This window comes from Danio rerio, chromosome 8 (genome assembly GCF_049306965.1).
Source record: "Danio rerio strain Tuebingen ecotype United States chromosome 8, GRCz12tu, whole genome shotgun sequence".
Lineage (NCBI taxonomy): Eukaryota > Metazoa > Chordata > Actinopteri > Cypriniformes > Danionidae > Danio > Danio rerio.
Window position 1 is genome coordinate 49298585 of NC_133183.1, and position 17917 is coordinate 49316501.

The window sequence follows — 17917 nt, forward strand, 5'->3', positions numbered from 1 at the left end:
TGTGCAAATTGTAGCCTCAGTTTCCTGTTCTTAGCTGATAGGAGTGGCCCTCAGTGTGATCTTCTGCTGCTGCAGCCCATCCGCCTTAAGGTTGTTTGAGTTACTGTTGCCTATTCTATCAGCTCGAACCAGTCTGGTCATTCTCTTCTGACCTCTGGCATCAAGAAGGCATTTGTGCCCACTGAACTGCTTCTCACTGGATATTTTCTTTTTTAGGACCATTCTATGATGATTATAAAGATGATATAGAGATGATTGTGCATGCAAATCTTAGCAGATTAGCAGTTTCTGAAATACTCAGACCAGCCCGTCTAGCACCAACAACTATGCCACTTTCAAAGTCATTTAAATCAGCTTTCTTCCCCATTTTGATGTTCAGTTTGAACTGCAGCAGATCGTCTTGACCATGTCTACATGTGTGTGTGTTTGCAGAGTGTGGACTACAGTGCTAAAATTACCATGTTAATACTGTACACATGGAAAGAAAGTAAAGTGGTTCACTCAAGACATCAAATTTAAAGTGTCTAGCAGGAATGTCAATGGTTGCATGTGTAATGGCATATGCACTTATATATGTATACAGTGTACACCTACTGTAAGACAGTACTCGGTTAAAATCAGATAGGTCTGAATCTAAAACATTTTACACACCAAGTATGTAAAATCGTGTGTGGAGAGCTTAGAAGGTTGTTTTTTTTTTACCTTGCTTTAGCGAAATGTCTAGGAGTGGAAAGCACTTTAAAGTGTGCATGTGTTCAGCATATAAAAAACCATAAAAGGACAGCAAGACATCAACATCAGTCCTAAAAAGATGACAGCAATTTAGTTGCACTTACCTGCTCACTAATCTCCAGAAACAACAACTGGGAATTTCTATATACAACTTTTAACAATTTATGCAGTGAGTGTGTCAAGTTTCGACGTTTTATTTTCTTTTTTGTATAAAATATCATGGAAACACGAGCTCAACATGCTTTTCAATATGACTCACACAGTATGATCAGGCTTAATTTAGCCTATTCACCCCACGTAATCGAGTTTGAGGCTGCGTTCCATTCTGTAGGATTCTGATCGTTTTAATCCCTTCAAAGTTTTCACACTCCAGAGTTGAGCTTTGAAGGTTGAAGGGTGTAGGCGGACCAAAAAATCTTCATTTGAACCCATTTCGGCATCATATTACGTCATCTGCGTCTCAAGTTAAACAGACGCAAAAATCCATCAGTTGCACACTTTTAAATCCTCTTTTTTTCCCCAGTGGGCCCTTTGAATTGGCCCGTTTGAGCACTTTAGTTTGGAATCTTTCAATATGGCGGCCATGATCTCATGCTAAAGTCCCCCTATCGAGACAGATTCCAAACCAGGCTTGTTCAGCACTGATAGAATATATGAAATTTCTGCACTGTGGAAAAATGTAACATTTTATAGTGCATTTAGTTATTATTTATAAGGCCATTTGATGATTTCAGTCCCAGATTTCAGAAAAAACTATGTATTTTTCAGCTTCTCTCCAGTTACATACAGTTTAAACAGTCTCTCGCTCATGTAGCAATTTCAAAAGCATCTGGCTGCAGCCTCAGATATGCAGTCTCAGACATACTGTATGCACTCAAAAGCTAACATAACATGCTACTGTTTACAATGTGTAAGCTATTGAATAATGAATGATGCATATTCTGACAAAATTAGAGAGTGATCAACTCTTTTAATTAAATTTTACAAGCAAAATATACATACATTGTACTGTAGAGGAGCATAGTACACAGCTCACACAGAATTCACATTCAACCCATAACTTTCTATAGATCATCACAGAGAATTTAGCAGCCAACTTGAGCATAAGCAGAATATACACTACTGAACAGATTTCAGACCACTGCTATATAAAATAGTATGTGAAAGGAAGAGCATGTCCGATTTCACAGGCTTCTTTCCATTCTGAAGGTTCGTCCCTATGCCCTAATCCCTTCAAAGGGTTTACCCTTCAGAGTGAGACCTTCAATGGGATAAAGGGAGTAGGGATCAAAGAAACTGTTACTTGGAATGCACTTTTGTATCACCTGTCACAACTTAAAGATGCACAAAGACTGATCAGAGTTGTTGTTTTTTTAGCCAGTTTTGAGAACTTCTGTTTGAAATGACCAGATGTTAAGTTGGAATGTAAGGAATGTCCAGTGCTGAGGCTTATGCTGGTGACCCATCAGTGAACAATTTAGGCTGTGATTTTACACTAAATTAATTTAAGATTGCAGATTTGTTTCTTTGGAGCACACAATGCATGAGGTGTAATCATGTTTACAAGAACACATTAGAAATTTAGCAAACCCTTCATTTCACTGATGCTATTAGCAGGTTCGGCATACTGTCCTGGGAGAGAACGAAGATCAACTCAATTTAACCCAGGGCTCCCACCTGGTCAATTAGAATGTAATGGGTAGGTCTCCAGAGCTCCCCCTGGTAAAAGGGGGGGGGGGGGGGGAGCTGGGGTGAAAGGGGAGATTCTTTCAAAACAAAGATAAGGAAGTAGGGTAAAATCAGTATATTTATTGTATGCTTGGATCAATCTGATTGGATTATTGCTGATTACGGATAAGAGCCCAGCGTGATCACATGCTCCTCTCAAAAATTAGTTTGTAAAACTTCACTTATCAGCACAGTTGGAGTGATGGTTCATGCGCTTGACACATTGGCATGAAAGAGGATGAAGCAATGGACTACTTAAAAAAGTAAGTTAAGTCTGTTGCTAAATCATTACTTAACTATAGAATCATAAAGGCTACCTGTTTGTTGACACAGCCTACATTTTAGGTCTAGAACTATAGTTCTATATAAAATAGATTTGTTACTACATGTAAGTAAACAGTGTCTCTTTTTTGATATGGACATTGATTTTAAGCGACCATAAATGTATGTTGACACTCCTCCCGTCAGATTCTACTGGCAGTTTTCTGCAGTTGAATGTGCTGCCCAGAATGACCATGTCAGAGCTTGTGGACTCATTATTATTCAATCAACATTTTTCATAAGAACAAAGTTTGGCTGCCTCTCATGAAATAGTTCCAAACAGTCACAGCAGAGCCTCCGGTGTTTTGTTGAATAAAGAATTAGCATTTGTTTAACAAATCAAGTGAGTTGTAGTGAGCCATTCCTACAGACTGCAACAAAAAAAATGCATATTTTAGTTAAAAAAAGGGGGGGGGGCATATGAAGGATTAATACATAGAATTTGAAAGTCATAAAGGTTTAAAACCACATGAGGGCGAGTAAATGAAAATTAATAGTATAATTAAATAATTAAATATTTTTTTAATTAAAATTTTTATTTATCCAATAAAACATTATGAAAACATAAATTAATCATAAACAGTCAATATCTTCTCTCATCACAGAAAAATTGCGCAGTACCCTGCACTAAATCAGCAATGGTTTTGTCGGACTACAATTGATGTCTGTGCCATCACAGTTTGGCAAGAGTGAGGGGTAGGAGATGGGGAGAGCGGGTGTTGCCGTTTTAGCCCCGAATAATATCGCAGGGGTGCCCCTTAGAATCGTAGTATCGTGCCCCTACGTAACCCCAAACACCCTCCCCCTCCCCCACCGTAACCCTGTTAAATTAGTGACGTCTTCTGCTGTTTTGACGTCAGCTGTAATTGTGAATGAAGGCGGAAGAAAGTAGTTCCTGATAGAAAAAAAAAAGTTTTTAGACCTTCTTATTTATATACATGAGTGTGTCGTCAAACTGTTGTTTAAACGCAATATCACACTCGTAGCAGTGCGATACAGCTGTATATCAGCACTGGTGACCCCCAGCGACCCCTCTCCACATTAAATTTTCTAAATAAGAGTATGAAACAGTACTGAGCCCTGTTTACTGATATCTGGTGATCTTGATAGTTTTGATGAAGCAGTGCTTCAAACCTAACCATCACAGCATATGTAATGGAGTGAAGAGTGTATGAAATGTCCATTTACTGTACCATCAATGTTACGAATGCACCTGCTCTCTGATGGCTAGTACACAATGGTAGGGGTTGAAATGAGGTATGTGTTCATGTATATATGTGTGTATACTGTATGTCTTTATATGCCGCTCACAACACAGAAGAGCACTTCTTAGGGGATGTAAAGTAGTTACTTTTTTTTAATGCAAGTATACTTAAGAGTATGTGATTTTGGATGGAGCCAATAACTTTCCAAATCACATACTACTTCAGCCCTCAATAAATCATCCACTTTGTACAAATCTACTGAATGAATGATATAGTGACAAAGACAGTGACTTGCTGCCATGTCTAGGTAATATTAATTAAAATTTTAAAGTATCATTTCAATAATTTAAATAACTTAATATTTAAATATTGAGGGAAGTCTAGGGTTCTCTCCTCTGCCCAGCCCAGGAAAATAAGATGAAAATGAATGAATTTATATATTGAGCATTTAAAATACAATACATTTAAACTAACAGAAACGTAAGAATTACATGAAATATAACACATTTAAGGTTTGCTTATTTGCTTCTTTAACACTTTTTAAAGAACAAATCCATTGTACAAACAGTGTCAGTGTTCATAAAACAGCATCACGAAAAGCATCTGGATTACAAAATACATCTGTCAAGATTCTAAAGTGTATATCCACTAGAAAAAAAAATGCTTTAGGGTTCCACAATACAAACTGTGAACTTTTCAGCCTTAGCCAGCTAGTTTTTTACTGAACAATTGTAAATGTTAATGCGCAGTCACTATTGTTAACCAAACGAGTAGGCAGTGGCAAGCTATTTCATTCCAAACATAGCTTGTAACAAGCCTCCCTTCTGCTTCATCTTGGACTATTGTGGCAACATTTCCAGGTGAAGGGTCACTCACTGCACATGCACTATAAGTAATATATGTCTGTCCATGACTTAAACCCACAGCTCAAGGTCTGACAGAGAGAGATCTTCATATTCCATTCCCGCAGAGTGTGTGTGTGATCGTGCAATATCAACCCGACATGATTCTGGACAACATCAGGAAATCAGGTAAAGATTCTCCATAATGCTTTAATAATGTTTCTACTGTGTTATGTGATCCATGAAAATAGCATGATTGTACAAGAGCACATTTTTCTAGCATACCGTCAGCTTACAGTTCCCTATAATTTGTTTCCTGAAATCATATTTTATCTTATCCTTTTCCTTAATCATTTCGGTGTACGAAACCCTCCTCCACTAAATGGCTTAAAGCCAGGATTTGTAATATTTAAGTTACATCAGCAACATTATTCATATATCTTTTGTATGACTGCCTTGCTTTCAATGCTTGTGAGAACACACTGCATTAAACTCCCAATGGGGATTTCATGCACACAGCGGGGTATTTATATATTGAGGCTGCCATGTTTTATGGCCACAAGAGTAATTAATTTAATATAGCTCACTGTTCAAATTTCCTATAAAGACGCATTTGATCTAGTGTTGTGCAACATCAGAGTGACTTGACTGAACAAAGGCTTCTTTATGGTTCAACAGTATATTAAAGTAACCAGAGAAGCTAAGTGGTTAAAATTATATTAGCATTAGCACCATCAATAATTGTCAACGGCCTGCACTCTGGGCCACTTTTAGCATTCTGCTTTCAGTGACCACATACACGCTCCAGTGTTTTGTGAAGGACTGAATTGAAATGCAGGAGTGAACTGGATTTATAAGGTCAGTTTTTGTTCTGGCAGCGACTGAATATGTATAGGTGAAAAACTGTCAAAAAAGTAATATAGGCCTATTATAGTTAAGTCTTTTGAAAACAGTATTGGCAATAATACTCTGATTAAGAACTCTTGAATTCTTTGGAACACACTGCATCATTCAATGTGTTGAAACAAGCATGCAAACTGGGTGGAAATATTTAGCAACTCTTCCACTTTTTTAAAAGAACCAATAGCATTTTGTTTCTATCACATCTTAATGACAGCTACAGTCTCAGAGACTGTTTAATTGCTTCTTAGCTTTAATAATTGAACTACCAGAATGTATAACTACTAGAATGGCCATAGTGGCCATTCTGACTGTACTAAATAATTTTTTTGCCTAATTTACATTTGAAACTTCAGAATTTTAAAATTAAGTTTTGAATGCTATGATTTATTTATTTTATTTTATTTTTTTTGTAATATTGCCAACAGTGCCTGCACAATGTGGCTTACTGAATGTGTTTAAACCATGTATGCGCACAAGATATCCATTACTTTAGTTTATGGACTCATTCTCTGATTCACACCCTGAAGCTGAACATGGTGGTAAGTGCTGAATGCCAACCGCCGTAAAAATGCAAGAAGTTGTTGTCCTTTACACAATGACGTTGTAACCATAAAAATCTACTGAAATTTCTATAAATTTGCCTATAAAAGCTACATTGCTCTAATTCTCTGGTAATGATCATGCTCTCAATCTTATTGTTATCTTTTTTTTTTTTTTGTTACACTGCAAATTAAAAACAAAAAAAAATTCTAAAGGCAATACCTAGATTTAATATGTAATGTAATGTAATGTAACGTGTAATTATATAGCGCATTTATTGTGTATGGCCATACACTTAAAGCGCTTTACAATCATGAGGGGGGTCTCTCCACACCACCACCAGTGTGCAGCATCCACTTGGATGATGCGACGGCTGCCACAGGACAACAGCGCCAGTGCGCTCACCACACACCAGCTATTGGTGGAGTGGAGGGACAGTGATCATACTGTGAATACTTTCCTTGCTGAAATTTCGTTCAATATTGAATCTCTTAAGCTTATTATTCTTGTTAATAATGTTAATAACATGTTTCTGAAAGCTTATAATAATCTTTTTTCTTAATGATTGAGGCTTTGTAAATATCTTTTTTCCCTCTTTTTTCTTTCCTAACATTTATTATTGTATTTTCAATGCATTGATGTTATTTTTATTGTATTCAATAATATATATATATATATATATATATATATATATATATATATATATATATATATATATATATATATATATATATATATATATATATATGTTATATAAAGAATATGAATGAATGAATGAATGAATGAATTATAAACATATTTTTGTAAAGTTAGGGTACTATTAAAACAGGTTTTATTTTGATGCAGTTAATGAATTACAACATTTGAAAGCAGTCCAAATGACTGCCTCTGTAGTTATATTGTTAAAACTACATTTACAAACAATGTAAAAACTTTCTACTTAACTACTAGTATGATCGTGAGTCTACCATAACTACCACAGTAACTAACTAACTAGCTAGTCATTTGTTTCCTGAAGTGAAGTGAAAAAAAATTCTGTTGAAAAATTACAAGTACAGTTCTTCATGTATATGCATACACAGTTTTGCACCTAAAACATAAATGTACTGTTAATTAATCAAGCATTTAATCAGTCAATCGATAGCATATTTAATAAAGTTTTAAAATTTTAAAATCATGGCTCACTTTTAAGTTTATTTTATTATTTTTTTTACGTGATTGTTTTTTGACTATTTAAAAAAAATAATAGTGTAGGTTATTTTGAGACAGCATATGTAGGTTATAACACAACTATAGGTTATTATAGCACCTTCCCATCTATGGGTTATTTTAACCCAATGCGTTGGGTTATAGGATTTAACTAACTAAATGTATTTTATTATTATTATTATTATTATTATTATTATTATTATTATTTTTATTTTTTTATTTTTTTATTCTGGTATTACCAGTACTAGCGCTACTATTAGGTTTAAATTTATGGCTGGGTAAATAAATACTATACAAAAATATTGAAAATGCTTTATTTCCATTTCATTTTAGTTCCAGACACATTTGTTAAAGGGCGAGGCAGTGTCGCAGTAGGTAGTGCTGTCGCCTCTCAGCAAGAATATGTGGAGAATATGGAGCTCTGTGTGCTATAGAGGCTGTGCAGCAGCTGCAGCAGGCTTCAGTCAGTGTCCACAATGTACAATACATTTTAACCTCATCCACATGCTTCTAAAAGACGATCTTGGATGGTAAAACGGATATAAAAACCATGACACAGTGGTAATTTGTAAAAAAAAATGATTCGATATGGCTTAAATCAACTTTATAACACAAAAACAATATGCATGCATAATACGGCTGTTTTGTGTCAGTTAAATCAGTTTATTGTTGAAATTAAAATTTTTAACCTAACTAGTTGAGTTATCAAATAAATACCCAAATAAAGGTTAAAAATAACCCAACAAAGCACCAAATATGTTTAACTCAACCATTTAGGTTAAATAAATAATTCAAAATTTTTTAGAGTGCGAGTTTCCATCATAATATAGAGCATGTAAGTACATGCACACTTGTCAATAACTTATCAGGCTTGTACATTTAAACTGACATAATTAACTTCATGGGCTTTTTTGGAAGATGGAGCTTTGAAAAAACTGGAAAGTATTTCCAAAAGACTGGAAATATATGTGATGCAATAATGTACGGTATGCACAAAACAATGTTTTTTAGAAATATTGAAGTATGTTAACCTTTTCTACTACACCCAATAAATAAAATAATGACCTTTTGAAACAGCATCATATAGCCTTTTTAAAAATTAATTGACATCCTTTAACTGAAAACCCAATTAGTGAATTTTAATCAACAGCTATGAAAGTGTATAAATTATACACTTCATCTTTAACATTTACTAGCAATCCAATTTTGTAGTAATTAAAACCCAAAGCTGTAAATAAGGATTACTGATTCAGTTTATTAGCAGTAATTTAGCAGCTGGCATAATCTGCATTTCCCATACTGCAGTGGTTGTTTATCAGCTTTTTTTTCTTTAACATCTTCTGAACAGAACTCCGTGAGAGACTTTAAACAAGCTTGGACACATTAGGGTTGAAAACGAGCAGCATAAATCAGAAAGAGACAGGATACAGGAAGAAAAATGGTGGCATATTTGTGCATAAAGTTGAAGCGCTCTGAATCATATTAAACAGCAGAGCGGATGCCAGTTTAGCTAACATTATTAGCAGCTAAGTTTCACATCAAAGTCCTCCCCTTTTGATTAACCTCATATTTCATCAACCTCAACCAGTTGGGAACCAGTTGGGAGTCTAAACATTGCCACTGGCTATAGGATTATGAGAGTCTCTTATTGCCTTTCTGCTCATGAATATCCAATGAATACAATAGAGAGAGAAAATAAAAAAAACAAATGAAGGAACTTGATGGTCTTTGGTGGCAATCTCTCTCTGCGTGGGACGCCAAAAGGGGATTTCTCTTGTGCTTTGCTGTTTGTCTGTGATTACTGTCTTGCAGGTGGTCAGACATCCAGAGAGCAGAAATGGCTGGGAGGCTAATTGTTTTCCTCTGCCCCCTGATGACCGGCCAGCGTGTTTTCATCCGCATTTGCATTTCTTTTTGTTTAAGCCCAGAATCCTCTTCAAATCCGCTTCGTAGATCCACTGTGTTATTAAACATTTACGGAATTTGTTTGTCTGATATTTCATAAAAGGCTAAGGGGGAAAAAACTGAATCAAACTATAGTCTTTTATTGGCTTTTACAGTGTTTGTTGTTGTAAACACTGCTTTTAACCCTGAGTAAAGGAATGTTTCACACTTGTTATGTAGAAGTGAGGTCGGCATAGCTTTTTACTCCAGAGAGAGCCTTTGTTTCACCTAAATCAGTCCTCACAAGACCTCAACATCACAAGATGCACACACAAGGATTGGAATCTACTAGATGCAGGGTAAAAATGCCAAAAATATGAAGTATAGCTGTAGGTAAGCAATGTCATAAAAGAGAGTGTATCATCATCATCATCAACAACATCAAAGCCTGCAACCCCTATGGGGCATAGACATCCACAAGCTCTCTCCAGACATATCATCCTAGTGCCAATTTTTCCACCTGCATCCACATAGTTCATCTTCTTCAAGAGTGTATCCGCTCACTTGCAAATGTCATACAATCACAGAGAGAAAAGATACATGAGCTGCGACTGGGCTGCATGCTAGTACCTAAAGGGCCCATATTTGGTGTGTTAATATTTATATTATAATTTTAATTATCTGTTTGAGGTATGTCAATTTATTTTTATGCTATTGATGAAGTAGTATTCAACTTTAAAGCTCTTTAGACCATGTAACTTTAGTAACTTTTTGATTTAGTGGCTAATTCGTATGAATTTGTACGATCTAATTGATACAATTCATTACGATTTGCTCATTCTTCAATGACGGTTGGGTTAAGGGATGGGGTTTGGTGCCACGCCTCCTTTTTAAAATCGTACAATTTCATATGACTAAATGTGTACAAATTCATACGAATTAGCCACTAAACTGTATAGTTTCTGGTAAGATCAGGCTGGCCGTACCGTTTCTCTGCGTTTCAATGGTTATGTCTTTAAATAAATTATTATTTAGGCCTGTTTAATTATTAATTTATTATTTATGACAATAATTAAGAGATAAAATGAGTAAGTAAAATATAATCAACAAAAAAATGTAAATGAAAACTGTAAATGGAAACATAAATGAAAAGCTTACTTATTGAATGTTTTAGTCCCATCACACAAATAACAAACACTGCACATCTCTGTATTTAGGCTAAAACACTGCTTTATTCATGTATTTGTTTATTTGTTTATGTTTGTACTGTCATTTTAGTTGCCTTTATTTCTTCATTTTTTAATTTCCAAAATGAATCCTCATTGCACTAAACAAGTTTGCTGAAATAATAAAGCTTGTTAACAAGTTTTTAATAATTTATGAAGGAATTATAATGCTTGTTTCATTATTTCATCTTCATTTACAAGTAGCAGAATACTTAAATCTACTGTAGAATTATGTCTGTTCGCATCCCGTCTCTTTGTGCCTCCTGGCGGTATTGTCACAAACTGCTAAACATGTTTTTTTAATCCCTTGAGGTGGATTTATACTTCTTTGTTGAGTGATCGACGTAACCCATGGTGCCAGCTTTGCCCAAAGTCGTGCATTTAGTTCTGCATGCTGTTTGTGTTGTTTTGAAATGGCACTTTCGACACGCTAGCTGCCAGTTGGTTTTTATGTTTCTCTGTGGTGAGTTTCTTCGCTGGTATTTTGTTTTTACTAAATGGTATAAGTAGGCAAAACTTGCTCATTCAGTGGCGGTAACCGGCAGACGTGCAGCAACTTTAATCATAAAGGTAAACACAAAACAACAGTTTCCATCTGGAGCTCTTTCACAGGACTCCACACTTGTAAACAATCACTCCATCAGGCTCGTGGCTCTCAGCACCGGCCATGCTTGTCATCGATAACAAGCTGACCAATCACAGCGATACGCATCGTTGTAATGTGTAGTTAAATTTTTCGAGAGGCGCATGTCAGCGCCGGTGTCAGCCAAAACATACAAGGGGACATAGCTATATTTGTTTGATTTGTTGTTGCAATTTGCAATTTCTTAATTGCATTGTCACTACTGTATTTACGATACACGTATTCGTATTGAACCGTTCGGTATGAGACTTTCGGTTTGGTACGCATTGCAAACTGAACGATTCAGACTAATATCTAAATTTTGCCCCAATGCTTGCCTCGCCTTCAAGCTCTTCTTATTAGCCCTATGCGATAGAACCAAACGCAAAGGAATTGGTTAATATCAGCTGTCAATCACTCAGTTCCGATGACAGGGTGCTACATCCGCAAAATTGCCAAGGGCTAGATCTGAGAGATTGAAAACAAAACTTACAGATTTAGTTTTAGAAACCAGCTAGAGTTACAATTAATGGCACATTTGATCAGTGATCATGTGCTGAATGTCAATCCAGCATTTACACTTTACGAAGAGTGGACAAAAGACTTCCAGTGGTTAAAGTCCACTATGAAAATGACTAAAGAATTCATCGTGAAACCGGTGGGACAGAGTTTTCAGGTAGGCTAACAGTGTTTGCCACTGAATCTACACAAGAGATGTTCTAACGTTATTTAATCCTTCATTTAATCATCACAATACTGTCAATCGTGCGACATACACCACGTTCGCCATCGCTAAGGAGCATGCATTCACTGAGATAAAACTAATCTTGTAGCTCATGAAAAGACTTACTGCTTTTAAGATGATGTATGCAAATAATACGTTATATGTCAATATCATCTGTGCAATATCAAACACCACTCGTGAGAACAGCACAGTTATTATTGTTAATTCAGTTCATCTCATTCATGTCAAGCAGTGTGTGCAGGGCCGGGAGCGCATGCAGATTTTTGTTTATTTGTTAGTTGTGTTTAGAGTGTTAATATATAATATAATCTGTTAATATAAAATGTGTAGTAACGTGGCTTATAATTTTTGGTGGGTGCGACTACATTTTGTCTGGTGCACCAAAATTTTTGAAGTTAGGAGCGCCAGAGCTACAAAGAAAAAAAGCTTCATTTTGAGCCCTGTGAGACCTTAATCGGTAGTGGAAATGTCGGGTTTTAAAAAAATATGAAATGTAATAGAGCCCCGTTACATTATTCCTTCATAAGCCCATTTCAGTCAGATAATTCCTGTTTTTTAGATCCACTAAAATGGCAGGTGATAGTCAAATCAAGCAGATCTGTGCTGTCTGAAGGAAAGGTGGGCACTCGTCTTTCTAAAAATAAAAAATTGCTTAAAAAATTATTGAAACTCAGTTTCATATAAAAACTAAATTGATCTTTTCTTTTTATTTGTTCAACTACTACAATATTATATTTATTTTTTATAGGAAGCTTTTTGGTTTTGAGTATAAAGAAGGATTTGTTTAATTTGCTGCTAAGCAGACACCTCAGAAGTACAGCTCTATCACTGTTTAAAGTAAAAGAAAAAAGCAAGATCATACTTCTCTCATGTTAGTTTTAATACATTTAAAAAAAAATTAAATCAGATAAATCCTTTGGCTTTTTTCCTTTTTTGTTTTATCGAAAACATACTGAACCATGAGACCACTGTGTCATATCGAACCAAACCATGATTTTTGTGAACCGTAACACTCATGCGAGTAGATTTAAGCTCTGGCGGGTTAGACAGCCAGACCCTGCCGGTATGCTATCCTTAATTTTGAGCTCTAAAAAGTCATGTGAAATAAAAAAAAAAATTGTAATATGACCCAGTTGCTTATGCTCATACACGACACACAAAAAGTGATTTTTGTGAAATGAATGAGGACTCGAGGACATAACACAAAATCTAAGTCAAGTAATTTTAGCATGTCAAAGTCAAATGTATGCATAAAAAAAATGTATTTTCCCAACAACAAAATTGTGGCTTGTGAAAAACTATTAGCCACAGTGGCAGGTGATCAGAAAAGTTAATATCAAGCCCTGTGTGTGTGTGTATATATATATATATATATATATATATATATATATATATATATATATATATATATATATATAATTATTATTATTATTATTATTATTAAACTTATTATCTTACTAACAAAAATATCCAACTTATGTTTATGCATGACTTTCTTTTTACTGTAGAACAGAAAAAAATATATCACTAGTGGTCACAAAAATGAAATACTGAAAAAATGTGCATTAATTATGCAGCATTTGTTTTAAATAGCTTAAAGATTAGATTTTTTTTTTACATTCCACAACATAATCCTTATACAGTGTATTGCAAATAATAATAATAATAATAACAGCTAAGCATGAAAATAAACTATGTTTCAGCTTAAATATTGTTCAAGGTGTTCATCTTCAAGACATCATTATGATAAATATGTTGAAAGCAGTTTAAGATTGTCATCCAAAGAAAACAAACTTTAAGGAGGAGGAGGAGAAGGGGGATATTAAAGCAGCTGAAAGTGTTGAGCCAGAACTGTGACTTGTGCTACAACTAATTTCCAGGAAGTAAATAGCTAAACATCAATCATGACCTATATCATAGCTGTGGGTGAAGTCAACATCTTTTGCAGCATCATTTTACAGAAAATGAACAAAGACTTGAACTCTTGTGTTGTTTTTGCTTTGTTTTTTTGTTTTTTTTGTTTTTTTTTTTTTTGTATTTTGTTCTTCTTTTCTTTCAAACAATTTTCTTTCAAGCACTTGGAGGGAAAGAAACTTTTTAACGACATAGTCAGACGCATCCATATAAGACAAATTGATTTGATCTATCTATCTATCTATCTATCTATCTATCTATCTATCTATCTATCTATCTATCTATCTATCTATCTATCTATCTATCTATCTATCTATCTACAATATTTGTTGATTTACCAGAACATTGTAAATATCACTCTGAAGGAACTAAGTCTCCTTTTATTGATATTTTGAAGTGCTGTAGGAGGTTAGATTGGTAAACACAAAGGTAGTTTGGAAGTATTAAAAGCTTTGTCAAACGTGAATCATCCAGTGTCAAGTATGAGTTATTTTGACTCTGTAACCTCAATGCTAGCTTCATTTTCACTTCAATATCATCAAATTTGCTTTAAAACTGTAGCTTTTCAAGACAATCACAGCTTTTGAAGCCATTCAAGACAAAAATGTTCAAAGATCTAGATAAATGCCATTATTATGTACTGCATTCATTAATTCATGCATTCATTTTGTAACAAGGGAGTCGTATGACAACAGAATTGAGGATCTACGTGCAGCTTATTAATAAGATTTATTACCAAGTAATGAGAGGTGATCTGGAACTGGTGTGTGTGTGAGGTGCCTGGTGGCAAATATAGCGCAGTTCAGTGGCAGAAGTGGCACAGGCTAAATCACTGGTGATTGTGACACATTTAATCTGAGCTCCCATTGCACCTGGTATTAACATGCATTTTTGTGCTCTGTTTGGGTTAATCAATACATCAAACAATCATTTAAAAATATATTTATATATTTTACATAATTTTAATATTTTGGGTTTAAATAACAAAAAAATGTTAAGAAGCAAGTTTTACTTTGTTGGATACTTTCAATAACAATTGTCTCTCTCTTTCGCAGATATGGATTGGAACTTGACCTAGAATCTAAAAGGACAAACTCAGGTAAGTCTTTGATAAACTTAAGCCAAGAGCAGATTAACTTGATTGAAAGGTACATTACTTGATTGAACACATTTCATAATTACCTCATTTGCTTAAAACTTTTTGCTTAAAAAATAAGATAAAATTGTTTGTATAAGCTAAATATATGGTGTTTGTGATTATAAATATTTAAAATATGTTTAATTTCAACCTTCATACACTGCACCAAATACATGCATTTCAAAATTAATTTAGGACTTGTTTTTTATTTAAAATAAAACATTATATATATATATATATATATATATATATATATATATATATATATATATATATATATATATATATATATATATATATATATATATATTTGTAGAATTATGTTTATTTGTAAATTATTTTTATATATGTAATATATATTATATAATATATATGTAATATATATTTTATATATTTAAATATATTTGAAATACATTTGAAAATACATTTTCCACCATATTTAATATAATGGACTGCAATCTCTGCTAAAATCTGCTGAAAATGTGCATTTGCTTAATGGAATCTTGTTTATTTGCGTCCTACAGTAGCATCATAGACATAACTCTCATGCTGTTAACTTTGCAAACATTTGCAAATCCAGTTATTCGTTTTTCAAAAGTTGCAACTATATTTAATTACTTTAGTTCCTCCCCAGCGTTGAATATAATACGCATTCTATACTGAACAAGTGATCAGAGTCCTTGATCCATCTCTCAGGTCAAGCTCTGACAGAAAGGAGTGTAAAAAAACAGATAAGAATCGGCACATTGGATTCTCAAACAAACCCATGAGACAAGCTTTTTGATCATCCACTGTGGTTCCCTCATCACCAAGTGTGCAAGAAAGAGAGCAGTGGATGAAAGAATCTATTAGATTTGAGTATCACAGTGTTTGTTCTGCATTGTGAGCAGTCAACATGACTCACAACCCCCTGAATCTCTCATGTTTAACCCCTGTGAGCTGCGCATCTTTATTTCTGCCTTCCTCAAAGGACTCGCTGAGGCCCAGAGCACATTTCATCCATCTGTCCATCCACTTTACCCGCCATTTTTATGCCAGCTTTTTCATTGCTCCACTTTCATCACCAAGATATTGTCCAAAGATTCATTTTCTCTTTCTTTCTTTCTTTCTTTCTTTCTTTCTTTCTTTCTTTCTTTCGTCATATTTAGATGTTTGTTTAAATGCATTTTACATTGATAATGACAGGCTGCAATGTCAAGCAATGATGATGATGATAATAATAATAATATATTACATTTTTGGGGGGAGACTCCTTATCCACCACCAGTGTGCAACATCCATCTGGATGTCACAACAGCAGCCATATTGAGACAGACAGCACACCACACACAGAAGATTGATGAAGAGGGGAAAAAGTGATGAAGTCAGTTATGATATGGGGATGGTTAGGGGGCCATCGTGGTCAGAGGTCGGTGGGCAAATTTGTCTAGGATGTCAGGGTTAACCCCTACTCTTTTCGACCGCAGAGTGTCGAGACCTTGGTTTAACGTCTCATCCGAAAGATGGTGCTCATTGAGCAGTATAGAGTCTACTTCTCTATACTGGGGTGTTCGGACCCACACAGATCAAATGTACGTATTTTATCAGGCTTGCTTTTGTAAAACAGTTGATGATACTGCTGACTGTCTGTGTGACTAATATGAAGGAATATTTGAAACTGTTTCCACATTATGATGATGAAATGTGAGACAGAGACATTGCAGCCTGCCAATGAAAAGAGGCACTGGTGTAGTTAGCAAATGCTCAGTAGCAATTTGTGGGCTGGTTTGTATGTAATTCCAAAACAACACTCTTCAAACCAGTTTGATCATGTCAGTTACTGTAAGTAGGTGTAAATCCCTAAAAGCGAGTGCTGGGTAACAGGTTAAAGGAATAGTTCACACTAAAGTAAAAATGTACTCACCATTTACCGACCCTCAAGTAGTTTCAAACCTATGTGAGTTTATTTCTTATGTTTAAAAATCTGAAGACAAATTAGCAACTGCTATTCATTTCCACAGTAACCTGTAGCCATCTCTTTAACCTGTAATGATTTTTTTTTATTTTCCTGCAGAGCTGTTTCATCAGGTAAGATGAGGAGTGTCACTGCATAGCTATTTTTAGATTTCACCAAAGATGTTCACTAGGACTCAAGTCTGGGCTCTGGATGGGCCACTCAAGCTTATTTACAGAGTTGTCCTGTAGTGACTTTTTTTTTCTTAGCTGTGTTCTTATAGTCGTTGTTCTGTTTAAGGATGAACTGTTGCCCCTGTCTTGAGGTTCAGAGTTCTTTAGAGCAGGTTTTCATCAAGGATGACTCTGTACATTCCTGCATTCATCTCTCCCTTGATCCTGACTAGTCTCTTAGTATCTGTTGTCACGATTGTTTTAGAACTTCGGATTCAGTCGCCTATGAAATTACTAGGAATAATAAATGGCAGAAAACGGTCAAACTACATGCTCTACAAACAAATGTTTGCATGACTATACAGACCAAGTAGAATATTATAATAAGAAAATATTAGTTTGCAACATCAAACAGCAAAACGAGCAGCTTTTAATGTAAAAAATGAATGGAAGTGAATGGGACCAGAAGTCTCAAGCCAAAAAGATTCGAATGGCTGCGCCCGCTTGGTAGCTGGACTTGTGGATGAGGTTTTGGAGTTGATGAACTGTACAGTAGATGCACAATTTCATCATCATCAACATCATTTTCATCTGCTTATCCAGGGCCGGGTCGCGGTGGGCAGCAGTATTGTTAGAGAACCCCAGACTTCCCTCTCCCCAGACACTTCCTCCTGCTTTTCCAGGGAGATCCTGAGGTGTTCCCAGGCCTGCAAAGAGACATGTTCCCTCCAGCGTGTCCTGGATCTTTTCCCAAGGCCTCCTCCCGGTAGGACATACCTGGTAGGTGTCCTGGAGGCATTCG

General features: G+C 35.1%; 1 long non-coding RNA gene across 1 annotated transcript in view; it reads left to right on the forward strand.

Moving 5' to 3' along the window:
- The first annotated feature begins 4868 nt into the window (after positions 1–4868).
- Positions 4869–17917, forward strand: part of LOC110440018 (uncharacterized) — a 66080-nt gene continuing 53031 nt past the window's right edge. Inside the window, exons 1-2 of the long non-coding RNA XR_002459408.3 lie at positions 4869–5017; positions 14927–14970. This is a non-coding gene — a long non-coding RNA (uncharacterized lncRNA). The remainder of the gene's footprint in view (positions 5018–14926; positions 14971–17917) is intronic.